Source organism: Aethalodelphis obliquidens, unplaced genomic scaffold (genome assembly GCF_003676395.1).
Source record: "Aethalodelphis obliquidens isolate GAN/ISIS:26980383/991018 unplaced genomic scaffold, ASM367639v1 scaffold33, whole genome shotgun sequence".
Lineage (NCBI taxonomy): Eukaryota > Metazoa > Chordata > Mammalia > Artiodactyla > Delphinidae > Aethalodelphis > Aethalodelphis obliquidens.
Genome location: NW_020837977.1, coordinates 7,348,814 through 7,361,736, shown reverse-complemented (window position 1 = coordinate 7,361,736; position 12,923 = coordinate 7,348,814). Strand labels below are relative to the sequence as shown.

Here is a 12,923-nt window from a genome sequence, read left to right as displayed (position 1 = left end):
GGGGGTGTGTTATGATAATAATACGCGGGCTTATATAACCCTCTGCATCTCGCAAGAACTTCACAGACTGGCCTTAATGCATCCCCGGGCCCGTGTCAGGCTGGGCGGCTGGAGCGGCTAATAGGAAACCCCGACCCGAGGCGCCGAGACCAGGAGGGAGGGCAGAGGGGGTCAGAGGCCGGGCCTTCCCGGCCCCTTGCGCCCGGAGGTCAGGGAGATAAGGAACAATGACTCTCGCCCCCAGAAGGAGGAAGGAAGCCCCGCTCCCACCTTATCTCTGCTCCTCCGCAAGCTCCCAGTTCCCAGAGCTTGTTCTCCAGAGAAGATTTTAAAGGCGACTTTTGTAAGTATGATGCTCTGCTTTTTCTTTCCAAAGGAGGAAAACAAAGTTTCCTTACTGCTCTTGTCCATTTCATCGTATTTATTCGCGAGAATGGGTTCCCGCACTCAGACGCTGCCATGATGGGAAATGTGTTTCTGGCTAAAGTCCTCCACCCAGATTGGGCCCCTCCTAAAAGTAATAGGAAGGGAAAGAGGTTTCTGTTGATAATTCACTTATTAACAAAATAGCACCAAGAGGAAGTGCTGAAACTGCCCCTTTCCCCGTGTCCCGGTCCTGGTGCTGGCTGACTGTTCTCCACTCACACACACATCTTGCCCTACAAAGGAGTCTTGGTTATTCACCTGGCTTGTGAGGCATCCAGAAACGATGCAGCTACTTCCAGCTTCAATTTCTCTGCTTTCAGTGCTCACAGTTTCAGGCAAATATAGTTGCTGGAATTTTCTTTTCACACTATGAAATAAATCCCATTTTTTGGCATAGGCTTGAAACTTGCACTGGCTTGTGTAAACCCTGCAAAACACTGTAACTAGAGTGGACATGTGAATTCTTCCTAAGTTTATCACTGCATAGCTGAAGGGTCTAAATATTAAAGGAACATGGGCACAAACTTCTTAAGCACTGGCAAACCCCCAAGCTCTGTTATTGAACTATGTGTCTGTAAGGGATGCTGAATTAACAAGAGTGTTTTTCTCAGGGGTGATGCTCATGGCTTTGAGAAATTGTCTCTCAACAAAAGATGAATTTAAAACTCTAGGGTAACACTAAGAGAGATACAATTTCTGAACATTTAGAAAGTATGATTCACTAAATGAATAAGCCGAGAAAATAAAGTTCTATTTTGGGTAGTTGTTCAATTTGCATTTATAAAACCATGATTATAAGTTGGTGTACTGTGAGATATAGAAAATTAGTCTTTATTTCAGGTAAGAAAACTAAGAAATATAAATTGACAGTAATGTAGAAAAGCAAGGCCTCTCACTTTTACTGTCGTTAAGTGCTATGATGAATCCATTGAGTTTGATTGCCTTTATCTTTAGATGAATAGCTATGAAAACCACACGTAATGTGTGTATACCAGTGTGTGTGTGTGTGTGTGTGTGTATAAAAGAGTTCAGGATACCCAAATGTATGTATATATTTAATTAAATATACATATATATATATTTAATCATCCGAAACTCACATTTGTTGTAACTCTCCAGTGTTCAGTATCTTACATGATGGTGTAATACCCAAAACAGACCAAGTGGAAAGATTTCATATCAAATTTCAGAATGCAATAGAGCTATTTATTCATTATGTATTCAACAAACATGGGAACCATTATAAAAGTGGGTCTATTTTTAAGATTCCCTTTAAATGAGATTTCCACTTAAAATTCTCTGTGGCTTCCAAGAAATTCTAAGGCAGAATTAAAGTTGGAAATAAGACTGGATTCTACTTGGTTTTCCCCCTAAATTTAAAAGTGAGCTGTCAATACTAAAATTCTATAATCTAGCTAATTTTGTTACAAAGATAAGCCACGTAATCTCAACGTTAGCCCCCAAAGCCTACTCAGTCATGGCAGAAAGAACGCAGACTGTGACGGGATCTGGATCGGAGGCTTGGTTTTGCCATTACGTGGTTATGCGACCAGCAGCAAGATCTTGCAGATTTTCAACCTCAGATTTCACCTCTACAAAAGGAGACCAATACTACTTACCCCAAGGAGAGGATTGTTGAAAGGACTAAAAGGAAATAATATATGTAAAGTACCTAGCACAGTGTCTGAAAATAGCAGTTTCTTTCAATTTTAGGGCTTTTCCATTTACTCCCTTTTTTCATCTTTGATTCAGTGCCTCGGATTTTTGGGCATTTACCGTGTATTGCATGCTGTGCTGAACACTAGTGATACCAAAATGAAGAAGGTTAATATCCTGCTGCCCTGGAAGAGTTCCTAGTCCAAGGAAACAGACCAAAACAACAGATTAATTTTCTTAAGAGTATATAACACCTGCAAAAAACAGAAGTGTGTTGTGATTAAGTGACAGAATTGAGGCCCAAGTAATTTTCCCCAGTGAAAGTCAAAGGAACTTTTACAAAGATGATGTTGATTGGTGTGACTTTTAAAGAATCAGCAGGGGGCTTCCCTGGTGGCACAGTGGTTGAGAGTCCGCCTGCCGATGCAGGGGACACGGGTTCGTGCCCCGGTCCGGAAAGATCCCACATGCCGCGGAGCGGCTGGGCCCGTGAGCCATGGCCGCTGAGCTTGCGCGTCCGGAGCCTGTGCTCCGCAACGGGAGAGGCCACAACAGTGAGAGGCCCACGCACCGCACTGGAGAGCAGACTATGTGAGAGCCAGGGGCGGGGAACTGGTTTCGGTTGGTGCTGGAATGTTGAATCCAGGGAATCTGCAGATTTAGTCAGGGGTCCAATCATGGGTATTGTGGTGCTTCATGCTGAGGTGTTTGGACCCATTACTCTAGTAAAACTCAAACTCATGCTCATGAGTCTTTTTAGACCAGCTCATGCTCCAAAAAAATTTGTTTTATAGGTTCACATCCATATGAAAAGCTTGGGCTGAAATATGTCACCTACATCACTAAGACATTATTTGGTTCAATAGACTACTTTGTTTATTTGGTTTATTTTGTTTGTAGCAAAGCCATCTCAATGATGGAAGCGTTGCAGCACAAGCTCCTTACCTCCCCAGACCTGGCACTTTCAAGATTACTCTTGAGCCAATGGAGAGACAAGGAAGGACTCTGCTTGGGGTTGAGAAGGCGGAGACTAGATGTGATTTATGTTTTAGGAAGATTTTTTATATAGATCATCTACTCTCCAGTGTGGAATGTAGGTTAGGCAAAGGCCTAGGGGGTGATAATGCTATAAACTAGGAGACCGATTAAAAGACTACTGTCGTAAACAAGTGAGAAATGCTGAGGGTCTGAGCAGTGTAGGTGGACAACAGGGCACAGATTCCAGAGAGATTTAGAAGGTGGAACATTCTCAACTTGAGGACTGAATGAAGACAAAGGAAATGTCTATAATAATATAATGTCTATAATATTAGTTTTAAGCTTGGTCAACTGGGTAGCTATAATAAAATACCATAAAACAAGAAGAGGTACAAGTTCGTAGAAGGAAATTGAGTTAATTGGGGTAATGTTGGCTTGAGAGGTTAAACTACAACATGAAGTAAAATAAAAAGTCAGTTTGGGGGACTTCCCTGGCAGTCCCGTGGTTAAGACTCTGGGCTTCCAATGCAGGGGGCGTGGGTTCTGATCCCTGGTTGGGGAACTAAGATCCCACGTGCCGCGTGGCGTAGCCAAAAAATAAAAAAAAAATAAAAGTTGGTTTTCATTTAATCTTTTGTTTACATAAGTGGTATTGCTTTTGTTCGTTTGTTTACTTGTTTTACCATGTTGAGTTAGTTTCAGGTGTACAGCAAAGTGATTCATATATATATATATATATTCTTTTTCAGATTCTTTGCCATTATAGGTTATTACAAGATACTGAGTATAGTTCCCTGCACTAGTAGGTCCCTATTGGTTATCTATTTTATATATAGTAGTGTGTATATGTTAATCCCAAACTCCTAATTTATCCCTCTTCCGCCCCTTTCCCCTCTGGTAACCATAAATTTGTTTTCTATGTCTGTGAGTCTGTTTCTGTTTTGTAAATAATTTCATTTGTATCGTTGTTTTTAGATTTCACATGATATCGCTTATATGTGGAATCTAAAAAAATGATACAAATGATATTGCGTATATGTAAAAAGTGGTTTTTAAAAAGTATAAAATTGCCAGATTTACCTTAGAAGTTTAGAGAAGAAACATAAAAACCGGGCTGTACCCATCATGCTCGGTTCCCCCAAGAAATGTCAGTCTCTGGGCTCATGGGGCTCTGAGCTTTCATCTCGTATCCCCGCTGTTGAGTGGATTGTTTCCCATTCACTTTTCATCAGGGAGGCCATGTCCAGAGCAGTCTTGCCAATAACTTTGTATACCCTCAAAAAGAGAAATATGTACACCTCTGAGCCTTGAGAAATGAGCGGAGACTGGGAAAGAGATCCGTGGGCAAGTAGAATACTTATTCATAAAGAACACGTACTCATGAAGAATTCATACTTATTTATCAAGAAGCAGCTCTTTCTTTAGCAGGGTTTTTTCACTTCCCTTGAATTGGGGGCCCACTCAGAGACTAGAGTAAAAGAGGAAACTTCTAAGACTAAAGCAAAGGAGATGATTTCTTACCTGGGCATGATGTACCCCACAAACATTTCCTTCTTCTTTAGGCTGAGCAGGAAATTCTTCCCATGGGCTTGAATGGTGGGTAACTGGAAAGGAGAGGTATGTCACGTTTGTGAGTTTTTTAAAGATAACAACGGGAAGAACTTTCACATTTAGAATGAATAGAAAACAATCTAATTAGCAGACAGGAAGCTGAGGTCTGATTACTTGATAACCTTAGTTTTCTTATACCCTTTCACATCTTCTGTGGCAAAGCCTCTATCAGATTTCCTGGATTTCAGAGCTCTCAACCCCACCTGAACACTTCAGAGCAAATACCATTTATTACGAAAGGGGCTGAGCCCCAGGCTTCATGGCTGGTCTCACAAAGTCGTATAATATTTCCTCCTGGTAGGTAAACTGTATCAACACATTTAAAAGCAGATTTAAGAAGCTCTTGTCACCTCTAAATAGAAAGAGTTTTATCACTCATCAGAAAGATCGTATTTGATGGTAATCTGAATTCCATCCGGCTTCTGATAGCTCACTTCAAATTCCCCAAACTTCAGAGATTATCTTTGGTTTTGGAGATGATGAAGAGGTTTCTATTTTTGCTAAAAATGCTTCCACAATAAAAAAAAAAAAAAGAAAGAAAGAAAGAAGAGACCCAGAAAAGAACTGTTACTATCTCAGTTATACAAAATAATCAGCAAATATATACTTTAGAGTAGGATGAGCTTGTATCATGGGAAAGTTTATTCTTTAAAGAAGGAGTAAGATATATTGGAGGGAATTTCCATTAGCATGATTGAAAGGGTGAGGAACATACTGATACATTGTTGACGTGAGGATTACCAGTGTTTGATCGCCAGTGATCGCCGGGGTTTCTTGGCCTTCTTATTCTTCCATATATGGTGCTGGCCATTCTACTTTTAGGTTACTCAAGCCGTTTAAAGTCTTGTCATCCTAAGCAAGGGCTACAACTTCACAATCTTTGGGGGTTTGCCGGCATAATGACTGAGTCCAGGCTGGGTGCTGCCTGAGCCACTGTACTCTCCTATGCAGTGTTTGAAGAGGGCTGGGGTGCAGCTGTTCTGTCCCCCAGATACCTGAGTCCAGAATGTTGCTGAATTTTGCTTCATATCTGTGCTCTCTGGAAAGCTGGAAGCTCCCCAACTCTCTCGGGTTTGGCTTCCTGTTCACATGTTTTCTGGTCTCATGTCATTGTGCATGAAGTAATAGCCCCACGTGCGTGCACCGTCCACAATGGCAAGATTGGTGTGGCTTGGTGTAAGCTTTCTAATGAGGACATTTTGGACCTTCCGGCAACGCCTTAGGGAAGGCAGTTTGGAACCGGATGTTACTTTCCAAGGTGAAGGGAGCAGAGACAGGATGCATTTCTGCAACAGGGCTAAAGCCACTTTTAGGAGACAATTAAAGGACAGCTGCTTAAGAAACAAACAAACATCTCTTCTACACATCTATCTAAACGCATGTGTGCGTACAGTATAAAGAAAGGCCTCCAATGCATAGTTTTAAAATACCAGTTACTGTTTCAGCATTTCACTATGAATGGTGCTAGTGTTTCCCACCGGGGACTGTTATTTTAATGACATTTCTCTGCAGCAAAATCTGATGAGTTCACAAAGTCTCAGAGCCAGGAAATGCGGCTCAGTTTCTGAACAACTGAGAAAGCCAGGAGAGCTCAGTTCAATCATCTACTTGCTTTCCAGCACGGATCCCTAAGTGCTAAGAGCAATAACACACTAATACAGAGAGAGAAGCCAGGCCAAACTTTCAAAAGTACAGCTCTTAAACCATCAAACTGAACTTCCCGACATATTATCAGCAGGTGAAATTCTGGCGCACACCCACACTTATCTGTGGATGTTAATGTCAAGTGAATGGGCACATGTGCCAACATTTTATAGAATTTTAGAGCAGGAAGTGATTTTGGAGGTCTTGCAATCTTACCTTTTATTTTACGAACAGAGACATTGAGACTCGTGTGAGTTCACTCCAGACACACACACATATACACATCGGAGTCTTAGGCCGAGTCATTGCCTGCAGAAAATATGATAGGTCTGGCTTAAGAAAAAGGAAGGACAAAATGACCCAAAGCTGGGCAAGTGCTTCCCTGTTCCGTTCAGGTTTGTGTGGCCCAGCTTTAGGGCTGCGGGCCGCTCGCTTATTCTTTTGCTGCAGGAGCCGTTCAGGGTCTCGGATTAGATACACTTGACCAAAACTTGAATAAACTCCCAGATAACCCAAGTGTCCATGAGTGACTCAGATCCTGACTACACTGCGATGCTCATCCGTGCAAGGTGTTCTGGGGCCACACTGTGATCAGAGCATAGAATGGAGACAGAGCCCCAAGTACAACTGTCACACTTCGGAGTCTGAAAACCTGACCAGAGAGACGAGCCCTTCCCCCGTCTAGGCAGCAGTGGAGACCCTCTCACTAGATGCTACATCGTGTAGCCCAGATTCTAAATGTTGTAAGTGTTCTGGGGAGAGAGAGAAATGAAAATTGAGGGGGTCAGCTGATCCCAGAGGGGTGCTTAGAATTTTCATATGTGGAGGGAATAAAGGTAAACTCTTCTAGCAGAAATGAAAGCATGGAGAGGGTCTCGCGGCTCGGATCCCAGGGAAGCCAGGCTGATGGGTGCTCTCCAGCAGCACTTGTCAACCTGAGCTATGGACTTGAGCCCTGGTACTGATTTCCATCCTTATCTACTAAACTGTTACTGAAATAAGCAGCCCCCGCTTAAGTTACTTTCATTACATTTATATAACTATAAATCCACAGTAATATAATTACACTTACATCATTGAAAATCCAAAACAGATTGCTAATTAAATATAAACAAAACCATAAACCAATAATATTCTGTTGGTTGGAATCAAGTTAATTGGTTAACATTAGTAATATTGGTTTTATTTGTCAAATGATGCTGTTTTGCTGAAACTAAAGAATAAATTTGTTTTAACCCGTGTTCATTAATGAAACTGTAAAAGAAAAAGAGAGAAATATTTTCATTAAAATTTTCCATTGCACATTTCGTACCCTATTTATAGTGAATTATTACAAGTTGGCACATATAAAGGCAGAAAGGATCGAGGCAGTCCGTCTGCTGGTGTCGAGATTATGGAACTAAAAACCGTGGTGGTTCAGTCATCCTATCTCCTTACTCTCTCTTGGCAAATGAAACTTCATTCAGCACAGCAGGAGTATTTGACTCTCACAGGCGTACACTTATCAAGCAGGTATAAATACCTGCCTCTGTTCTTTCTTTAATAGGCTATAGCTCTAAATTATTACACTATTCTCCTGCACATTATAATTTTAATGATGACAAAGCAAAGTCTCCATTTATAAAATGGATGAAAACCCTGGTCTCATTCCATGAAAATGTCTTTTGATTGCAGACTACTACTGCAAGGGAAGTTGTATCTTTATTACTGGCTTAAAAACAAAATTCAGTGCCAGTAATAATGATCGCCAGTGTTTCCTGGCCACTTATTCTTCTAAATTTCTTACGTGGATGTTTGCATGTAATCCTCACGTCAACCCTATGGAATAGATAACGATTTTTAATCCTCATTTTTCAGAGGAGGATACTGAGGCATAGAGAAATGAAGTAATTCGGTCAAGGTCAAAATAGCCAATGGATTCTGTAGCCTGGAATTCCTGCTGCTCCCAGTGGGAGATTGCGAATAACTGAGAAAGGACGCTGTTGTTTGACGATAGGCTATAATCCAGCATGACCACAGCCAGATACTTGTAGCCTCACATTCAAATGTAAAATTTTACTTTGGAAGATCACAGGGTGCCGTGCATAATTATAAATGTAAACATTTATATGTCTTCCTGGAACATACATAAAAAGTGGAGATCTGCGTGATGCTTATAATAATTTATAATGTTATCAGAGAATAGAAAAGTTCTTCTAGAACTCACCAACTTCCAGGATGAGAAGCACAGGGGCGTGGTCAAAAGCTGACCGGGTTGGGTGTGTCAGATGACAGGGGGTGGCGGAAATGGGCGGAAGAGTTGATCTGCCGGGAACAGAAAGAGACGTGATAAGGATAAGGGTGGCATGGGAGGAAGAGTCCTGCAGCAGGCGGCCAGCTGCAGGGAGGTCCTACCACAACAGTCTCCCTAAGAGTGAAGCTTCCAGAACAGAGCAGAGGACCTGGGACTGTCCACATTCAACCTGAATCACCAGGGCCAGTTCAGAACAAGAAGAGATTCCAGGTCTGTTGTATTGAAATAATCTACACCCATTACCTCTGAGAATATTCACTAGTGAAGAGGTAAGAGGGCTCCACATGAAATGTCTTAGTATTACACAGGCAAGAGAAATACTTTTTAAACGTAAAGGAAATTTGGGGTTGTGAAATAGTGTGTGTTGTTTTCCTATTCTTCTAGCTTATGTCTTATAGCTTGTATATCCTTATAAGATATAGCTACTATATATCTTTCCTCTTCTAATTTATACATCATATCTGCATTTATATATAGCATGCATATGTTAAATGTGCTCTTCATGTCAGCAAGATTGCTTCATCAAATACTTAATGCATTAAAATGGGTGTTTCCTCGTATTCAAAGTATCGAAGTTGATTTTAGTCACTTACATATTTCAACTGTCATAAATGCAGAATAGAAACAAATTTAACCGCTTGAAAATGCTTACTTTGCTACTCATCAAATAGTAGCTTGCAGTCACTTTAGAAGAGTTCATGATTCTGCATGTTTTCCTTTAAAATAGGTCTTAGAACCTGAAATTAGACGTCATTCAACTTTTAAACTTGGAACATTTTGTAAACCTTTAAAAAGAAAGACTTCTTTATTGGCTTTACAAAATCCAGTTAGAGAATAATATGAAATGAATCTAATGGAAAGTCTCTCCCTTGATGAAAAGAAAGTCAAATGGAAACTTCTATAAAAGGATTGAATGACCCACAGTACTTCAAAGTCTCTTGGAGTGATTTTAAGAATCACCTTCAGTCTGGGGACTTCCCTGGCAGTGCAGGGGTTAAGACTTCGCCTTCCAGTGCAGGGGGTGCAGGTTCAATCCCTGGTCAGGGAGCTAAGATCCCACATGCTTCACGGCCAAAAAACCAAAACATAAAACAGAAGCAATATTGTAACAAATTCAGTAAAGACTTTAAAAATGGTCCACATAAAAAAAATTTTTTTTAAAGAACAAACTTAAAAAAAAAAGAGAAACTCAGTCTGGAAGAAATTTGAAGAATGCTATTCCTAATGATGTCCTCCTTTGAAGGTGTGAAAGGGCAACATCTGAAAGGTAAATCACTGATGAAATGCAACTGATGGCATTTTTGCTTTCTTCCATCATAGGTGCTGACGGCCAGCCACCATCATCTGAGGAAGGTGAATTTGGCAAATGACATGCAGGTTCTCCAAGACAGAATAATTGCAGAAAATCTTCAAAGGTACTCATATCAAATATTGGTCTCGATTAATTAAACCAAGGCACTCATTAAACCCGGGTACTCCATGTCCCTTGAAGAGGGGAATGTGTCACAGGTGGGGAATTATCAGAAACGCAGGAGTCAATGGTCCTGCCCCTTCCTGTAAGCGTTCTCCTCCTTCTTGGCGGAAAGAGCTGAAAGGCAGAGCCATTTCTTGAAATTCGTCTCCAGGAATGGCAAAAGAAGCATCTGAAGAATCATGTAACTTTATTAACATGTCATGAGATACTCAGGAAGCTCAGGGGAATTAGAGGGGTCGTTAATGGTAGGCCAGCTATGCACAGTCATCCAAAGTTTCAGGCATGAAAACTACAGATGTCACCTGTCTTGTTCACAGCTTGACCTCACAGTTTCTTGCCTTGGCCACATACACTGGTGCCAAGAGTGTCGTGGGACGCAGGGCAGGCCACGGAGACCCATCTCAGCAACACAACCTTGGCTGCAAAAACATCCCTAGGGGTGTTGGTTCATATGAATTTATACCCCACACCATGAGTCTTTGCTCAGATGTCAACTTTGAAAGTTGTTTCCACCCTCATTGAAAACTAGCACCGTGGAAACTGTTGAGTTCCTCTTGGTTTCTGCAGCCCTTCAGAATCGTTGCCCTTTGCTTGATTTTCATTGTAAGTCTTGTGTTAGCCCAGGCTGACTTGGAATAAGTCCTTTAATCACCAGAAAGCTCGTGAACCTCACACAGACAGAACAAAACAAAACAAAATCTTCAAGTCTGACCTGAATTTCAGGTTTGTCATTTGAGGCTTGATTTCTCCAGCTTCTCTTTCTAATACTTATGGGATTAAACATTTTGTCCTCATACTACAAATGGCAAGTGAAGAAGGGAAACGGCTGGAAATGGCTGGGAGCTTGGGGTTCATTCCTTGACATAAAATCATGAACACTGGCAGATTTTCTCTAATTCTCAGAGCTTTGTTGGCAGGTGGTCTGGGATCTCACCAGCAAGGTATTGGATGCTGGTTATTCCAGAGCTAAATCAACAGTAAGAGAAGACAAGTTGAAGTTTAGGTCTCCTTACTTCGAAACTCCAAACGGGAGAGGAAAATATTCCAAAACAAACTGAAAAAGATATCTGCTTAGGAAGAAGTTCAATCAACAGTAGAACTGTGACTTCTTAAGACTGCTTCACCGTCTTGAGTCCATTTGCCAAACCTTTTCCTTGTGAACCTTTAGTCCAGTGCATCAAGTTTTCTGTAAGAAAGAAACAGGTTGTCCTTGGGTATCATGTCATTCAAAATTAACTATAGAAGAGGCTGGAAACCCCATATCTTCCCAAGAGGTCACTGAAGACCTCTCCCGATGCTTTGATTTCTCAAAGCATCTGTCTTAGTTTCTCTTGTGCTTTGAAGAGACCACTTTTCTGGGATGCCATGTTGTTTATTATCTGGTTACTAATCTTTCATGTCACACTTTTCTCCCTCTAATGAGTCATTTCACCACTTTAAGTATCAATATTATATCCTTTCAATTCTCAGCCTATCCTTATTACGAGAAAATAGAAATGCATTTACTGTAATACTGGATGAAATCAGAATCACTTGCTCAAATTTAACATACATGACATTTATTTCCTAAAAATCTGTGGAACCGGGCTTCCCTGGTGGTGCAGTGGTTGAGAGTCCGCCTGCCGATGCAGGGGACATGGGTTCGTGCCCCGGTCCGGGAAGATCCCACATGCTGCGGAGCGGCTGGGCCCGTGAGCCATGGCCACTGGGCCTGTGCGTCCGGAGCCTGTGCTCCACAACGGGAGAGGCCACAACTGTGAGAAGCCCGCGTACCGCAAAAAAAAAAAAAAAAAAAATCTGCGGAACCCCTGTTAGAGCTGCCTCCGGTCTGCTTTTTTTGTCTTTGGACTGGAAAATTCAAATTCAATGTCTGACCAGCTGCCAGTTTCAGAGATCTCTGCCCTTCCTCATCCATCATTTGAGCTGGACTAGATAGCTGGCTGAGCCCCTTCCCACCACTACACCTGTATTCACATAGCCACAGTCCTCCCAGCTGGCAAATTTTGTAGAAAGAAATGGGTCCTTTCTGTGTGTGCTCAGACAGGCAGGTTTAGAAAATAGGACCATTTTAATGAGTCTTAGGGTTTCAAAATGGTGCCCTGTGCATTTTTGATTGCCTCTCTGCTCGTGTCATTGGGGTATAAAGTCCTTTCACTTAATATTTTTCCAGCTTTAAGAACTGCTTACCTGCAGTTCAGTGATCTTGGCATCACCTCCAAAATACATAACGCAAGGAACAGAACCAGGAGATGTTATACGCAAATCTCAGAAGCTGCCCAAGCGTCTCCTGGCTGTTCGATTGCCGGAAGATTCTCTCTTGTTCCAAGGAGAGATAGGTTGTATTCACGTATAATGACACCAAAAGGACAATTAAACTTCACAGCTTGGGGGAGATTTTGAGAGCTCTTGTCAAAAATGTCCACACCTGTGGAACAGACCGTTATGTTTTGTGGAGCTTGGTTTTCAGCTTGAGATACACCTGCCAAAATCTGAATGGCCGCTATTGTACCTTCGGGACTCAAAATCCGCACCGTCAGACAAGGTTTGGTGCACACAGATGGGATAACTTAGAACAGTGACTATGTTGTTTGTAAGGCAATTAAGACCTTTCCTAGCCCTGCTGATGCTTTTTGGAGATGGAAAATGTTATAAGCATGCCTTAACTGTGCCTCCCTGGGACTTTATTTATTTATATTACTTAAATTATTTAAGTTATACTCAATACCTTAATTTGAATTTAAATATTTTTAAAAAATTGTCCATAGACTGTAATAGTAAGCAACATCTTTTCAAAGAATCAATTTCAGATGTGAACCCTAAAAACCACTAGCATTATCCTCG

The 12,923-nt window shown here is 41.4% G+C and overlaps 1 protein-coding gene across 3 annotated transcripts in view; it reads left to right on the top strand.

Annotated features, from left to right (window-relative positions):
* The window catches only part of SULF1 (sulfatase 1), a 161,388-nt gene that overhangs the window by 24,967 nt on the left and 123,498 nt on the right, over positions 1-12,923 (top strand). For 2 of the 3 annotated variants that reach the window (XM_027127944.1, XM_027127941.1), the window contains exon 2: positions 9,929-10,023. The gene's annotated coding sequence lies outside the window, so the exon portion shown is untranslated. Of the gene's footprint in view, positions 1-3; positions 344-9,928; positions 10,024-12,923 lie in introns of those variants that run through there. The other variant, XM_027127942.1, reaches the window with a different exon arrangement.